The 17,283-nt window shown below is 38.9% G+C and overlaps 1 protein-coding gene across 3 annotated transcripts in view; it reads right to left on the reverse strand.

Annotated features, from left to right (window-relative positions):
* Positions 1-13,494, reverse strand: part of CXXC5 (CXXC finger protein 5) — a 189,115-nt gene extending 175,621 nt beyond the window's left edge. The window contains exon 1 of one of the 3 annotated variants that reach the window (XM_044069472.1): positions 12,875-13,494. The gene's annotated coding sequence lies outside the window, so the exon portion shown is untranslated. Of the gene's footprint in view, positions 1-12,476; positions 12,541-12,720; positions 12,836-12,874 lie in introns of those variants that run through there. The other 2 variants (XM_044069473.1, XM_044069475.1) reach the window with 2 other exon arrangements.
* Between the last annotated feature and the right edge of the window lie 3,789 nt (positions 13,495-17,283).

Raw genomic sequence — 17,283 nt, forward strand, 5'->3', positions numbered from 1 at the left:
CAAGTGCAGGGCTTTAGAAAGAGAATAGAGTGATTACTTTGAGAGTTTGAACAGTTCTAAGGGAAAAAGTGAAGAGCAGACTTTGTGGAGCCTGGAATAGTTTAAACCTGTTTAGGTGGTGCTGCCCGATGCTGCTCAGTGCGCAAAACTGCGCAAAAAGAGAGTTGTAGGGTTTTAAGAGAGAGAGATCAAGGAGTTTAGAATTGACCCAAAATGGCCAATAAAACTACAGCTTCTAGGTAGTAACCACTCCTCCAGGGACAGGCAGGCTGTTCAGTGTTTACCACTCCCACTGGTGAACACAGAGACTTCCCTTTAGCCCAAGGAAGCACTGGCCTTCTAGAAACTTCCAAACAGTTCAGAACAGCAAATCTGTAACTGAACTTTCTTAACTTTCAGAAAGTGGGAAAAAAGCAAGATTTTTTTTTTTTTTTTTTTTTTTGTAGTTTAAAGGTAGCAGAAATACACAAGCAGCAAAATAATCACAACAGTGCAATAAATGACCCCACACTTGAGTGCTAGGCCAAAATCAGGTAAAATGTAGTTTTTAGAGAAAAAAAACATTTTAAATTAAGTGCAATAGATGAAATGCAGTAAACAGGCTCTAGATGTGTTCCAAGTACTGTTACTGTTACAGATATAAACTTTATCAAGCTGGAAAATGCCAAAAAGTAGGCGGCAAAGCAGTAAAACTTAACAAAAAATCAGAAGAAAATACTTAAAATCACAAAAGTGGCTCCTTTTCTTCTCTCAGTGTTTTCTCCTCTTGGTAGGTGCTTCAGCAACAACTAGCAAGCCTGAAAAGACACCAAAACCACGAGGCAGCCTGGTTTTAAGAGAGAGAGAGATCAAGGAGTTTAGAATTGACCCAAAATGGCCAATAAAACTACAGCTTCTAGGTAGTAACCACTTCTCCAGGGACAGGCAGGCTGTTCAGTGTTTACCACTCCCACTGGTGAACACAGAGACTTCCCTTTAGCCCAAGCAAGCACTCTGTACCCATGAACTACCATATAGGCGGTAGTCTACTTAACACCGAAAGTGTGATAAGAGACCTTGGGACACAGGTGGACAGTAGTCTCTCCTTTGATAATCACATTGCCACAGTGGTCAGGAAATCCTTCTACGTGGCACACCTCATCACAAAAGGTTTCTCATCCAGAAAAAAAGAGGTCATTGTTCCCCTCTACTCATCACTCATTAGACCCATTATAGAGTACAACGCCCCTTTTGGTATGTACCTCACAACACATCTACAACAACTGGAAAGGCCGCAAAAATACCTCACAAAGAGGATTGCTGGCCTCAAACAGATGCCTTACGTAGACCGTCTCAAAAAACTCCAGCTTTACTCTGTCGCATATCGCCTACTCAGAGGTGATCTCTGCCTAACATACAAAGCTATGTCAAACCCAGAGCTGTTGGACATGCTCCACTTAAAGAAATCCCAATCCCTCCGAGCTACACGCTCTAGAGACCTAAACCTTGTCACCACAATAAACAGAACATGCTGGAGGGATAGATTCCTGTCCCAGCGACTTCCCATACTCTGGAACAAACTACCTATCTATGTCAAACAGAGCTCCTCGTTAACACTCTTCAAGAAAAATATTGATGATTGGCTGGGTAATAGGAAATTCACCCCGGGGATCACTTCTGTAGTTCTGCTTGACAGGGGCACAGGAAAATAATTTTCTTGGGTGGCGAAAGCCAGGGTACCTTTTTGGCTAGGCTTGTATAGGCCCTAGGGCCAATAGCCTAGTACCTACCTATGAAGCCCTTCACAGCTTTCTTGTCAATAGACAAAGAGGGAGGCTAAGACCTGAAAGAACTATACTAAGAAGAACAAAAAATAAATGTCCACACCCTGGCATAAAAAACACACCAAAAAAACAAGGGGTTGGAGGGAGGGATGTAGAGGCTACTGCTGCAGTGATCATTTGAACATCTACTGTTATTTTACTTTCAACTTACTCAGCTGTACAATGTTCATCATATTAATCACTGCTTTAGTAGCCTTAGCTATATGGGTAGACTGTCATAGCCAACTACAATTGTGAGGTTGAAGGAGAAGAGTCAAGGAACCCCTGTAGAATAGTCCGAGCAAAGCCTGATCTGGACCAAGAGAAGGAATCAAGCTTACAGTGCTTTGTACAAGTTTATAGAGTGGACCAATTAGCAGAATCTAGAGTATTTTTATAATCCAACCCTTTCCATAAAGCTATAGATGAAGCCAAGGCCCTTTTAAAGCAGGCCTTGACCCTGCCTGGAATAGATTTGTTATGGTGAGTATAACAAAAGGTAATAGCCTTAGACAACCATTTAGAAATAGTCTATTTGACACAGGTTGCCCCTTCTCCTTACCTTCACAAGAAATAAACAACTGATCGGAAGATCCAAATGATTTAGTTCCGTCAAGATAGTACCTGAGTTGTCTGTGGACATCCAAGGCATGGAGTATCCTTTCTCCCTCATTTTTAGGGTCAGCAAAAAAAATGGAGAGATGGATAGTTAGGCTTAAAGTAGACTTGGATACCACTTTAAGCATAAAAGGATTAGTTCTCAAAGAAACCTTGTTCCTATGGAAAACGAGATAGGATTGACACAGCATAAGAACTTGCAACTCAAGATATCCTTGCAGAGGTCAGAGGATTCAGTACAAATCTTTTCCATGTTAAGAACCTCAAGTCAGCCAGATTAGCTGATTCAAATGGAGCAAGTGCTAGCTTCTCTAACACAAAATTAAGATCCCAAGGAAGGGCCACCTGTTTACCTGGAGGCCTCTTATGCAAACCCCTTTCAAGAACACTTTGACATGAGACTGCTTTGAAGGAGAAGAATCCATGGGCAAACCTGCCAAAATGGCTAATAAATGAACCCTGACAGAGGAAATAATAAAGACCACAGCAGAGTAACTCACACAGATGTAAAACCAGCAAACAACTACCCTTGAATGGGTGCTGATTATGTTGTAGGCACCAATTACAAAACCTTTTCCATTTGCTAAAATATGATGTTTTAGTAGCAGGCTTTCCTGCTTACATTAGTACCTGATGTATGTCCTCAGTAAACAGGTGTCTAAAAGGAATTAAGACCCTATCATATAAGCAGTCAGCTGAAGATGATTGATGTTGGACAGTATAAAATATCCCTGTTCTTCTGTAAGCAGATCCAGTCTGTGAGGAAACTTGTGGTAATTGCCCCTGGCCATTTCTGAAATAAGGGAGAACCATGGTTCCCTGGGCCAGAAGGAAGACATCAAGATTCCTTCTGAATCTTCAGAGGTACCCTGGATATTAGTGAAAAAGGTGTAAAAAATACAGGACCATTCGGGTCAAAAGAAAAGAAAAGACATCTGTCTTCCAGACCTTCTTGCATAGAATCCTGGAACAGAATCTTTCCAGTTGATTGTTCAAAAAGGAATCAAAAAGGTCTATTTGAAGAACTCCCCACAAAAGGATCAAACCTTGGAAGACCGCCTACTCTAGTTTCCCTTCATGAGGGTCTCTCCCAATCCTGCTCAGCTTGTCTACCACATAAATTTGCTCTGAAGGAATGTGCAACATCTGTTGAGTGAGACTGTGCTGTTAAGTTATCTCCCAAGCTAACATGGCTAGTCTGCAAAAGGGGTATACCTGGTTCCCCTTGCCTGTTGATGTACCACATTACTGTGCTATTGTCTGAAACCACTTGAAGAGGTCCCGGGGACCAAAGATGGTTTACAAAGTTGACTGCCTTAATCAGGGCAAGCATCTCCTAGAAATTTATATGCTTACATTTGTCCTTGGATTCCCAAACCCAATGCAGTTTTATCCCTCCTGAAACTGCTCCCCAAGCAAAGTCTGAAGCATCTGTGGTGACTGGTTGCTTTGGAGCAGGGAGGAAGAAGGGGAGACCTGGATTCAAGGATATATGTTGTCTCCACCAAAAACCATAAGATCTCTTTTCTGACAAACCTCAGCACTGGGATTTGAAAATATAAAGGGTGTTGATGCTGGAACCATAGAATTTCAGATACCTCTTTATCTTTCTCATGTGGAGTCTTGCCAGGAGTATCATGAGAATCATAGATGCCATGAGATCCAAAATCCTGAAGTATTTTAACTAAGTGATCAAAGTCTGGGTGGAAAACCTTAAACATAAATCTAAATAAAGATCTATTTATTTTCCACGTGGAAGAAAAACTCTCTGAACTCAAGTGTCCAGTTAACATCCCAAGAACACAATCATACGTGACAGACTCAAAAAAGACCTTGGAATTTTCTCTTGGAATCCCAGCTCGTGTAAGAGATCTTTCAACCAAGAGAGAGATTACTGACACTCTGAAAAAGACTGCAAAGATAAGTAAGTCATCTAAATATGTAAAAACAATGGATACTCTGTAGCCTGCAATTGGCTACAACAGCAGCTTGATACTTTGTGTGCACTCTTGGTGCAGTGGATATCCAAAGCGTAAAACACAAAACTGATAATGTGAACCAGATACACAAAACCTTAAGAAATGATTGAAGTCTGAATGAACAGGGATGTGAAGAACAAAAGGAGTTTGATCTGGGTGGAGAGGAATGATCCCCTATCATCTTTAACCTTGATGAATGATTTTCAGAACCCATCTGTCTGAAACAATCTGCTGGCAAAGAGCAAAATGGAGATTCAGACTTTCTGGAAGAAAAAAGGCCCAGGGTGGGAGAGAGTCACAAGGTCTCTTCAACAGTCATTCAGACCTGTCAGACTGCCCTTGGTTTTAGGAAGTCCGAGGTTTCTCTTTGAAACCCCCTCCTTGCCATATCTTCTTAAACATCTGTTTACCTGAATTTGTTGAAACAGTTTACTATGTTTTTGCCAAAACTGGATGAGGAGTAAGAAAATTTCATGGACAATTTGCAAAAAGAGGGCTGAAAATGTTATAGATTCCCCTAGATCAGCTTTCCCCTTTCATCACACTTTTTGTTCACCTTTGCAGCAGAAGGGCCAAACACTAAATTTGCATCTAAGGGAGAATTTAAAAATATAACTTTTAACATCATCTGGAAGGTTCTGAAAATGCAGCCATGCAAATCTCCTTAAAACAGTACCAGTGGCCATAGCCCAGGAAGATGTATCAAGAGTGTCATGTACACACTGCAAAAAATGTGTAGTTGTCTGTGCAATAGAAGAAACTAAGTTATTTAAAGAAGCTTTTCCCTCACAAGAAGAAACTGCATATAAAACATTTGTCATACTTTCACAATTTGCCGGAAGAAACTTTAACGAGCCTGACAATTCAAAATTCTGAAAATCTAAGATGCAAAAGTATACATTTTTCCCATACCGATCAATAATTTTCCCATTCTTACCAAAAAGTGTAGGATGGGAATTAGCTAAGTACTTTGCAGCAGTGGGATTAACTAAATCTATAGCTGCTGGGTCAGGGTTGGGAACAATATATAAAATTTAAAAGACTGAGGAATGCTATACATCGTATATGCCTTTTTAGGGGCAGCTGGTTGACTATCAGGAAAATTGCAGGTGGCAACACACACATATCCTCTAAAGCCAACAGAACAGGAGGAATGAATGTGGGTTCTGGAAAATCCTTTTGTAACAATGGATAGTACTTTCTAAGGGACTGAGAAACCTCACACTGGCACATTCTAGCAAGCCTCAGATAAAGAAAAAAAACACAGGATGAATCAGACACTGAGCTCTCTTCTGTCTGAATCAGAAATCTGAGGGAAAAATTCTATTGCCCCTGCATCCTCCCATTCAGATTCAGAATCCTGAATCTCTTCAGGAAAAGAGGAATCCCTCCTTATTTTACCAGGAATGACTTTGCAAGCAGTATCAACAGCCCAAATTAAACCCTATTTGAGAAGGAGTACATACATGTTTGTTTTTTTGTTTCTTTTTGACAGGAAAAATGGTGCCAACTCTGTTAGTAATGGCAGCAGCTGGTTTCCCGGGGATAGACGCATCATTCCAATACAACAGGGAAACCTTCCCTGTTCCCTCTCCCAGGACTGCCAGAAGTGGCATTTGCTTGTCCACTTAGGGACTCCAACAGCTACAAAGGATGTGGCTAACCATTGGTCCATAGTGGCTGCAGGTAATACACCAGAAGTATCCGGGGTAAAAAATTAGTGGTCTGAGGTACAACAAATGGCCACAACAGAGACACCCACCTGCAGCTGAGCCAAATTTCTAGCCTGCTGTGTTGGCAAAAGCTGTTGGTTTAACTTTTTTCTTTTTAAGGCTTGAAGAAGGACCGACCATGGGACTGGTAGTCTTTTCCTTGATCAAGCTGAAAATGGTGCCTCTTTCCCAGGGAAATAATCAGTAAGTGCTGGTAAAACTACCAGTCCACAAAAATTAATTTCTTTTTATATAAAAAACACAGTAAAAAGCACTTTACTGTCAACCCACAAAAGAAAAACTGAACACAATTTCTCCAGAGAAAATATGTTTTCAGTCAATTTACACTACTTTTAAACTGACAGAAAGGAAATGAGTGCTCCATGCAAAAGTACATCAGTGTCTTGAGACAGTCCTAGCTTGGAAACTAACAGGTTGAACAGGTTGAATTCCATTGGATAGCTGGCTTACAAGCTGACAAATACCCTGGTCTGAATGGCTTTGTTCCCATAGGACCAACACTGAAAGAGCATAGGCTTATACATTAGATTTGATTGGCTTATGAAAGAAGGCAAGAAATTGGGGATATGTAAATTAGACTGATTTATCATGACTGTATTGGTTAATGGAACTATGAGATGGAAACTCATTGGCTTATATGAAGTGATTTCCATTTGATGGATGTTTTCAGCTTTGACAGTAACTATCTACGCTATTTGTGCTCTATTGCCAATACTTTCTGTTATTTTAAGTGGATATGTTCTTATGCAGAAAGGTACCTTAAAGGATTGTATTTTGAAATACAAAAGGGCTACAATTTATCTTTAACAGCTTAACATTTGCGAGTGTGTACAGGGGACGCACGCATTTATATTGGCCCTAACGTCACTCCCTGAAAAGGGGTATATACTTGTCTACAAATATGACACACAGTCTGACTTGAAATATTGAATTTTATTGGACAGTTAAGTCGTAACCTTGCTAATACTTTTGCTTGAAAGAATTCATCTGTTTTTCATGCAGAAGGGTACCTTAAAAGATCGTATTTTGTAATACAAAAGGGCTACAGCTTATTTACAAGAACTTAATATTTGGAGGATGTACAGGTGATGCACACATTTGTATTTGCCCTAAAGCTACTCCCTGAAAAATGGGTTGTATATTTGTTTACAAATCTGATACGTATTTTGAATTGAACTATTGAATTTTATTGGACAGTTAACTTGTGACCTTGCCAATACTTTGACTTGAAAGAACCTATTTGTTTGGTTCATTTTGAAGGGCCATAGGCTCATTGACTCAATGTGATTGGTTGCTTGTTCTTTTTAAACTTTTAATTGTTTATTACCGTTAGGATCTGATGAAGGGTATTTCCTGAAAGCACTTATCCATTTTATTATTTTATTGTTTCAAATATGTTTTATTAAAGTTTGTTTCTACTGCAGTTATTTGATGGGTGTGTATCAGCGTGGTGGGCAGCATGGTTGTTTTGCTTGCTTTTGGAATAAAATAAATGTGTGTACGATGGTGTATAGCCAGGTGTTTTCAGTTTTCCTGGATTAATAATTTCTTATTTTCCTTTTTTTCTGCAAAACATGAACTCTTTATTAATGACAACCTTACATTGTGATTTAGCTTACATAAACATTTTCAAATCATAATATTGTTTATCTGGGTGCTGTTAAAATGTAAGATCTAAGACATTCCTCTTAAGGCAAAGGAAAATGTCTTAGAACTTACATTTAACACCTGCTCCATTTGATTGATTTAGCTCTGGAGTGGAGTCTCTCACTCTCAGGCGCATTCAGAAATCACATGTACAGGGGTGATTTCCATATGTGTCAATCAACAACCAATCTATGCATGATGCCACTCTCAAATCTGCATGGCAGTCATTTGCATATGACATTATGGTCATTTGGCATGTCCCCACCAAAAAATTAAATTAAAATTACCTGGAGTTCAGAGAATTATGTTGGCAGATTAAGCTGAATGCCACTAAGTTCCCTGGACTCAATGAAGCACTAAGCCTTGGTAGTTTTTTAAGGTTAAAATTCTATCAGTTTTAAGATAAGATAGGTTAGGTGTCTACTTTAGGAAGTGTTTTGAACACTGGAGTGTTTAGGAACTAATCTTTTTAAAATGAAGAAACGTACATTTTAATAACATTTAAATATATAGATTCATACTAAGCTAACTGCCCTTACTAGCCGTTTTAAGCCTAGCCAATTATCCCTTGTGAGACTCAAACCCTGCACCTTGTGTTTGTAAGGCAAACACCTTAACCCTTAGGCAACCCTAATTTTAATTAAATTTTTTGGTGGGGATCACTAATTTGACATATGCACTGCTGGGGTGGAGTATGTAATATATTATATAAAGTATCTAGCTGTTTTTTATGAACATTGTTGCTTTAAATTTGTTAATTAACTTGAATTGAAGTAATGTGTTTTTTATATAAAAAGATTTTGATTCAAAGTGTTTTTATTCTGAGGAAGTCAGCTGACTGATGCTGGCGAAAGTGCTTAATAAACTGGATGTTTGGTGCCTGGATTTTCTCTCCTTGTTTTTTTTTGTTTTTTGGCTGTTTTTGGTTCCTAAGTTACAATAATTATCCTAAAGTGTATAGGTTTAATAGTTCATAGTACAGGACTATCATTCCTTTTCAAATACACTGTGATCAGACATAATGTAGAAAGATCAAAAGAATACATCTATCATGACGACTAACTTGAGCTTTCTGGTGATTAGGGCAGTACAAACACACATGACTATTAGAAGCTGTAGTCTATTTAAACTGACCTCATGTAACAGATTTTTATATGATTTACTCCAAGAACTTTATAATGAAGAAAACATACATACTATGGCAGATGTCTCACCTACATAAGGTAAAGACAGAAAAAAATTCTGGAGAAATAATTTAAATAATTTAAAAAAGTGCTTCTGGGAACTGGTCTTGTTTGAAACTGCTGTTGAACTCTGACAGCATTCAACATATTCTTTACCACCAGATATGTTTTAAGCACTAATCCTTGAATGCTACTTCCCCTAAGGGAAATAGTTAATACCAGAGCAGTAAAAACTCTGCAGTTCCAAACTGCACATTAAATACAAATGGTGCAGGCTTTTGCGGTCTGCTGATTTTCAGCTATGAAGCGGAAGCTTTACTGCCATGCTTAATTATGTGGTCAGCCAGGTTCCAATATTTTGTAAACTACATGCAATGAACAGCTGCCTTCTTGCTCTGAGTTGCAAAGTGCTTATGATTCCAAGGGTTTAGTGCTCTAGTAAAGTCACAATAATAAGGTCTGTCAAAACCTATTCACTGAACCTCTTTTATCTTGCTGAAACATACCTGTTATGCTTCACCACTGCTCAACAGAAGAAAACACAGGTGTGCCATGTAATCTACAACTTCTAACTATGAAGGCCAGTATTTTTTCAATGAAATAAAAGAAACGGTACACATTAAAGAAATATGTGAGTTCATTGTGGAAACATTCTGTCTCTAACATGCACACACATGCACACACACACACACACACACACACACACACACACACACACACACACACACACACACACCAGCAAGTGCCACATCAGCAGGCAAAAAAAAATCACTCGCATTTATTTCTGAATGTAAAACAATCACTCAGAGGTGTATAATGCTTACTGGGCCAACATGGCTGGTACAATGTAGCCTACCCAAGCTTTTAGTCTGAAGATAAGGGATAAAGTTAGTCCAAAAGCTCAGGAAGACTGTATTGTAAGACCCAAGCTGGTCCAATAAAAGGAATGAGATCACCTTTGTTTTCCAGTGTTCTCCTTCAATGGTCCAGCATAAAAGTTCTCCATTTCTATTTTATTAATTTAAAGCATATTTGTGTTACTGGGAAAATAAATATTATAGAAGTATATTACAAGAAAAAAACTAATAAAGGGCAAAATAAATCAATGCAACTGAACACTTATCTTGAAACATTACATGCATACAGATGAAGGGTACTGACAACTTCAATGAATGCAAAAGCACTGGCTCAAACACTAGGCTGGAAGATGTGTAAGTCCACAGATATTTCTTTCTCACTGTCTCTAAAGAACAAGATATGTTGCCCCCAGAGAGCTAATAATCTCTTAAGAAACCAATCTAACATTCTTCAATAACAGGAGGTCCTCATGGACTGTTGGACTGTCATATGTTCTGATTTATCCAAGATCACCCCCCCCCCCGACACACATACTCACCCCTGAAGTGAGAGTTAACATCTTGTCATTATGGTGAGTTTGTGTTTCCTATATAACTTGACACCTATGATACACCTTATATATGTTGAAACAGGCACAACAGCAACTAATACAACTTGATTTACAGTATTTGTCAGCAGAAGTCCATGTACTTCTTTCAGTGTTAAAAAGACATTTCCCAGGGGATCTACATCCAGTCTGATGTCATAGTAGTTACAGTATGCTAGACACAGCATTATTATAGATAAAAATGGGTTCTACAGGCAAACATGCAATGTTGTATTAAAGGCAAAAAATAGCTTAGGAGCTCAGATGCATGCATTGCAGTCATTTTGAAATTATGTCTGATGTCATGTCACCTTTATCATGAAATTAATGCTCAACCAACCTTTTCATGCAAAGTACATCACTGGCTTGTGAGAAAATGATGCAAAGTACTCAGGAATGTTTAATATTTTTAAATAAGAAGTATGACTAACAATGATTAAATAGGATTTTCTACTGCGTGGTCAGTAAAGCTACAAGAAGAACATAATGCAAAACGTTTTAAGAATGCAGCTGTTTATTAATTTTGTCAGGTAACCATGAGCTCAAATATTTTACATTCTTGTGCAAAAACAATTACTAATCATTACAAGCATGCCTTATGATTCATATATTTAATGTACCTGTCACTTAATTATTCTTAACTGATAAGCTGCTTGGCTAAGAGCAAGATATATTGTATCTCTGACTTGAGCTGTTCATATTCATTTAACAGGAAGAACAGCTGACAAAGCCCAGGGACCAGTGGTGTTACCTTATTAGCTTCCTTTACCACGAAAGTCATACAGCTAGTAGCATACTATCAGACATATGTTTATACAACAACAGTCGAATACAACAAGAATGTTAGCCTTGGAAGAACAAGGGAACAAATAAAGCTCGGAAAGAAATCTGAATACTTCAGAAGCTCTTTAAGCCTTTCTTCTTTGATCGATGCTGAAGGCATCCGGTTAAATTAATCTGTTTCCACCTAAACATCAAAATTAAACTTTGATCCTTGAGTAAACTTTGTTAATTCTTAACTCTGGAAGAGTTCTCGCTCTGTTTGATGCGTTACTAACAGTTACTTACTTACAATGCTCCTGTTAAATGAAGGCTAAATGTATGACAGGCCACAGTAAGTGCTCTTGCAGTACAACCAAAAGTTGATGTTTACAGACTAAAACATGTTTATGCATACATTTGCTATTCGAGCTACATCTGCAGTTAACTCTTAAATGGTGCTACGGGTGGTGACATGCAGGTTACCAGAAGCAGAGAAGTCAATGGTACCACGCTCGTTTACAAAGTGAAATGCACACAATGTATAACCCAAACAGCTCTTCAACTAGAACCTAAATTCAGCTAATAACCCCCTAACATAACAGCTTCCCCAAGAGACGGAACTGTATTGTTTCCCATTGTTTATTCAGCAATGTGTGTTTTCTTGTGGCGTACTGCACACGGCGAAGTTCAAATAATACCAAACGTGCAGGCAAGCTGAGGCACTAACACTTGTATCAAAGGAAACAAATTGGGTTCAGGTCATTCTATTTTTCTAGCAAAATAAACTGCAGGATCAATGCAGAAACTTGTTAAAAAAGAAGTGCGATCACCCCTCGTCGTCACTGCACTGAGACTATGTACAAAATCCGGTTGTTTTCCAAACACGTATATTGGAGATGTACACTTTGACCTCCAAGACGAGATAACAAATGTGTTTTTCCCTAAATGAAACTACACATTCGGAAGGGAACACTCTTACAGGAAGAACATAGATTAATATCGCTCGTTGCAACTCACCCTAAAAAATATAACAGTCCACACCAGAAAGTAACCAAATGTCTGATCCCACATTCTGCCCTGGTTTACCTGCTGCATTATGAACACCGTACATCCACGGCATTAACAACAGTGTACAGACCATGCACATTTCATGGGTCATCTACTACAATCACATATGCATTCTGCAAAGGTAACACAAAACATTTTAGCTATCTTACTCAAAATGTAATAAAAAGAAAAAGAGCCGACTTTCTAATTTCTACAACAAATGCAGACTTCTCACTTTAAATACAAATCTTTACACTTACTGCTATCCTAGTAAATACAACTGCTAACCAACACTCATTCCCAGTTTAGATAATGTAAATGTACGAAATAAGAAAGCTGTTAGCTGTGCAAAACAGAGTCCCCGGTTAATACGTGCGCCTGCACCACTAACCACATGCCTTCTAGCGCTTTCAGCCACAATGTTAAAAGCTCACAAAACCCCTTTTTGTTTGGACTCACTGATGTGAAACCAGTATGCCTGCAGCCCCAAATCATCTGCAGTACCTCGGCTTGGCTTTGCTGAATCCAAGAAAGGGCTATAGCCATATCTGCAAACTTAGCCAAATTACTGCAAACTTTCTGCAGACTCCAACACACTATATTTCCCATGAATGCATCTGCATATTTGCAAACATAGGCCTTTCATTTTCGCACCTACCAAAGGCAAGCCAGTAGAGGGGAGGGATCTGCCAGTCCAGTCAGGCGCTCCGAGCTGCGGCTTTCTGCATTCAAGTAAAGCACCAAAGTGGACCAAAAACTAGAACATTCACAAGCAGCAGATATTGTAGCAAATATTGTACGTCCGATCCTTGGCTGAAAGGAATGCCTAGGTCTCGACATATAAAAAAGTGAGTGGGCTCCAACCTTACGATTCCCTCAAACCCACCTCTACATCCCCGATCGCTCTGGAAGTACATAGGAACACATTTCAGAGATTTTTGTAGCTGCCCACAAAAACCGAAGTGGATTTTGACAAGTGGTAGTCCTTGCTGGACAAACTGACCGTCGATCATCAGGCAAATGACTAGGTCGCCAGTTTGACATTTCATAGATGATAAGCTCTGAGCGGCCACACCATAACATAGTCATGTTGGTTGGCAACACATGATGGCTGCATGCATGTATTCATTATTAATTCTAAATTTGCCCGAGCAGTATGAATCACAGCCATGAATAGACTTGCAGGTATTTCCAACTATCATTTTCAACATCCCCATCCCAAATGTCAGGTGTATGCAAAATGATCATTTATTATTCAAAATATGCATGGTGGTCTTGGTAACAGCTTATCAGGATCTGATACAAGGAAAAAAATGCAAGCATTTCCGAAACAGATTTAAAAAATCAATACGTCCATTGTGACCTATAGAAAAAGACTAAAGGAGAATTATGTGTATGTATTTTAGAAGCTCAGCTCCAACTTATTATAAAGGGGCGCGGCATAACTCTAAATGTCTTTGCTCAAGAATCGGAGGGGGGAGCCAAAAATATTTTGTGGGGAGGAGGCAAAGGCCCACACTCAGGGACAATGTTTTATATATTACTCTGATTCACTTAAAAGTTAAGAGAACAGGATTAGCGTCAAATGCATTTTCACAACAAGGCTGGAATTAGGGTTACCACCTGCCCCACTCTGCGAGGGACAGTCCCTCTTTGGGCAGTTGTGTCCTGACAAAAATATTACAAATGGCAAATGTCCTGAGATTGTAGGACTTAATTATTTCCTATATTTTATGTAATAGCTGTATATAACAGTTATTCTGTATCTATAATACCTAAATGTTATAAGAAACAGAATAAGCAACTAAAATGCTACAAGAATAAGTTTTTTATTAGGCAAAAAAGTTAAGTTCTGTATGTGCCGGCCTGTAAAATCTGATGTTTGTACGGAAAATGTCCCACTTTGGCCATTTGAAAAGGTGGCAATCCTAGCTGGAATCTTCCATTATCTACCAGAAAATAAAACCATATATGAGGAGCAGGGAAAAATATGTGGCAACATCAAGGCAAGGGTGTAGTCAGAGAATTCCATTTTGCACTCTTAGATGCTTATTGCCGCCCACAACCTCCATGGCATTTAAAAACGGTCACACCACTCAAACTGTTGCCCCCCCCCCCAAAAAAAAAAAAGTTAACGTGTGTAACATTTTCAGCTGACAAGTCAAAAACTATTAGACGTATTGTTTTTAGATTTGCAGTCCTCACTGTAAGCAAGGTATATACAAGTCATTATTAATCTAGATGGTTATAGACATAATACGGGAGAGGGCTTATGGATGGAAGGCCTGATAAAGACCTAGTGTTTCTAACATGCTCAGTAAAAATGTACTCTTTAGAGTACAAAGAGTATGCCTGGCTATCCTTGTGTCAGGGACAGTTGAGAGATGACCTGGGGAAGGTGCATTCCACATCGTTTGTCCATTACTTACTCACATAGCTCTTAACCTCTTAGCACAAAAAGTCTAGATAAATCCAAAAATAATGGGGGCACAAAGCCCCCAAAATAGGGACAAAGTGTAAGCATTTCACTTATGAAGTTTCTAGAGTAAACGTTGTTGTCTGACTATGTATTTGCGGAAGGAACTGTAGTCTGAAACTCACATTCCAGTCATTTAGTGAAGTCACTCACCACTGATTTGCCACAAAAATCCAGAAAACTACAAATGTTATGAGGAACAGACCCAATATGTAAGACAAAAATCTGGACATTCTGCGAAAATCTGGACAGCTGAGAGGTATGCTTGCTTGTATATTTGTTTTGTATTAATCTACAGTGTTAGAATTAGCGTTGTAGTTTCTTAATCGATGTCCCCCAAACATAAAGATAAATGAAATCTCTTGATACGTATACTTGCAGGTTCGATATCAAGATTTCAGACAACTGTATATAACTTTACGAAATGAATTCATCCTAACTTTTCCGACGATGAAAGAACAGGGTCGGTATGAACATAACATATTTTAGGGGAAAATTAATAAAATGTGCTGTCTTGGACAACTAGTATCTCTGAAGTATCTCCAAGACGAAGCCAGATATGTTATATTTCAGTGTAGTCTTTCCATATCGTAAGTTCAAACTAGAAAAGCAAAACATTAAATATGGACATGTAAACTGCTGTTTTGCACTTACATGAACTGTAAAGGGAATGAAAATGTTGTATACACAACAAAAGACATAAGACATACAATTGTCGAACGTTGTTCTAGAAAAGAATATACGTGTGCTTATCTGAAGTTAGCAATTTACTGGTGGATAGTTTTTCACTAATCTATTATAAAACAGAATACAAATTTTTGAATCTTTTTTTTTTTTTTTGAGGGGCAGTGGGGAGCTCGCTATCATTGGGAACTAGAACCAATGAACAATAATGATTTGTGTAAAAGTTTTGCTTATTTTTAGCAAGAACAATGAATGGCAACCTAAACATGTAAACATTTTACTGTCTGGGCTTGAGTAAGTGTACATAACGTGTGTTTTTCAGAACAGTTCCCAAACAGTATTAATTGTAACTGTTTCTGGAACTTGTATGTGCCTTATTTGAGTACATACAATCTTTGTGCAACTTGTGCATTCATTGTGCAAAGCTGAAGCGTAGAAAGGGTAACATACCTCTCAATTGCCCAGATTTTTTTGCCACCCATTTTTGGTCTATTCCTCAGTACGTGTGTTATCTGGCATATCAGGGAGGACTGAATGCATTAAATAAAGACAGACATTTGAGTTTCAAACTTATAGCCTTCAGAACGTGCATACCAATGCAAAACATGGTATTTTAGAAACTTTCTTAATTTACAAGAGAAACAATTAAAGTATGTCCTTGATTTTGGGGGCTTTGTCCCCTTCCCCATTATGTTTGGCTTTATACAGATTTATTGCACTAAGATATTAAGAGGTAGGTATACAGTATATTACATACCCGCCCCCCCCCCCCCCCCACACACACACACACACGCACACACACGCACCACGCATAAATAGTGCAGACTGTGGACCTGCAGCACAGTTTATATCACATAACAAAACGGCTGCACAAAACAAAACACGGTGCAAATGAATACTTAAGTTATACAGACAGACGTAGATATCACTTGGCAGCTAATGGGGTTGCCAAGAGTCGCAGTCAAGACCCCCATTTCTTTTAAAGCCAGAGGTAAATTGTAGACTTTAAATTTTTAGTTGTGTTCTCTTTATATAAGCCACGTAGGTGGAGGTGGGGTAGTTTAGTGTCGACTCACGGCATGCCTAAGATGAATTTTACAATGCTTGTGATTGTTAGATAAGTTGTACTATAGAACAGAGCTCAGTAACAATTTACAAGGAATTGGGGCGGTGTAATTTTGTTGTTCACCTGTATTAATACTAGAGAAATAAAATCGAATTTGCCCTGAAAGAGGCAGAAAGTGTGTGTGTGTGTGTGTGTGTGTGTGTGTGTGTGTGTGTGTGTGTGAAAGCGCGCGAGTGTATGCAGGAGGTGGGTACATAAAGTCTCCTGAAAGGGTGCATGCAATTGTCATTTCATAACGACAGCAGATCCTGCTGCTGAGTTTCCAGACCACAGTTTGCATGTCTCCGTCTTCTGGCAGGCTGACAGTCGAATTGTGTGGAAATGACACCGCCAGGGCGGCAGAGATTTTCCTTAATTTCTCTCTTTCCCGAATACAGGCAGGCTGACATTGGCTGGAAAGTGGAGCAGCTCGTCAGGGACAATCAATGAAAATCGATCGAGCTGCTCAACCTAGGCTCTGGGCTGGGAAAATAACACAGCAGCATTGGTAGGCAGTCACAAACAGAGCTAAAATGAAAAATCTACTTTATTTTGTAATTCTTTTAGTCACGTTCTGCGCACGTGCGCATGTAGCCTCGAGAGTTTTATTTTCAGATTGTAAAGCCCAGAAGGCTGCTTGTTCAAGACAGGGTGACTATTTAAACATAATGTCTAACTCGCTGCAACGTAACGTGAAGCACGCATGTTTATCACAGTTTTTATGCTTGGTACACACCTCTCAACTGTCATGATTTTCGCAGAATGTCCCTTTTTGGTGTATTCCTCATAAAATGTGTGATGT

Source organism: Protopterus annectens, chromosome 4.part0, assembly GCF_019279795.1.
Source record: "Protopterus annectens isolate FY-2018-M chromosome 4.part0, PAN1.0, whole genome shotgun sequence".
Taxonomy (NCBI): Eukaryota; Metazoa; Chordata; order Ceratodontiformes; family Protopteridae; genus Protopterus; species Protopterus annectens.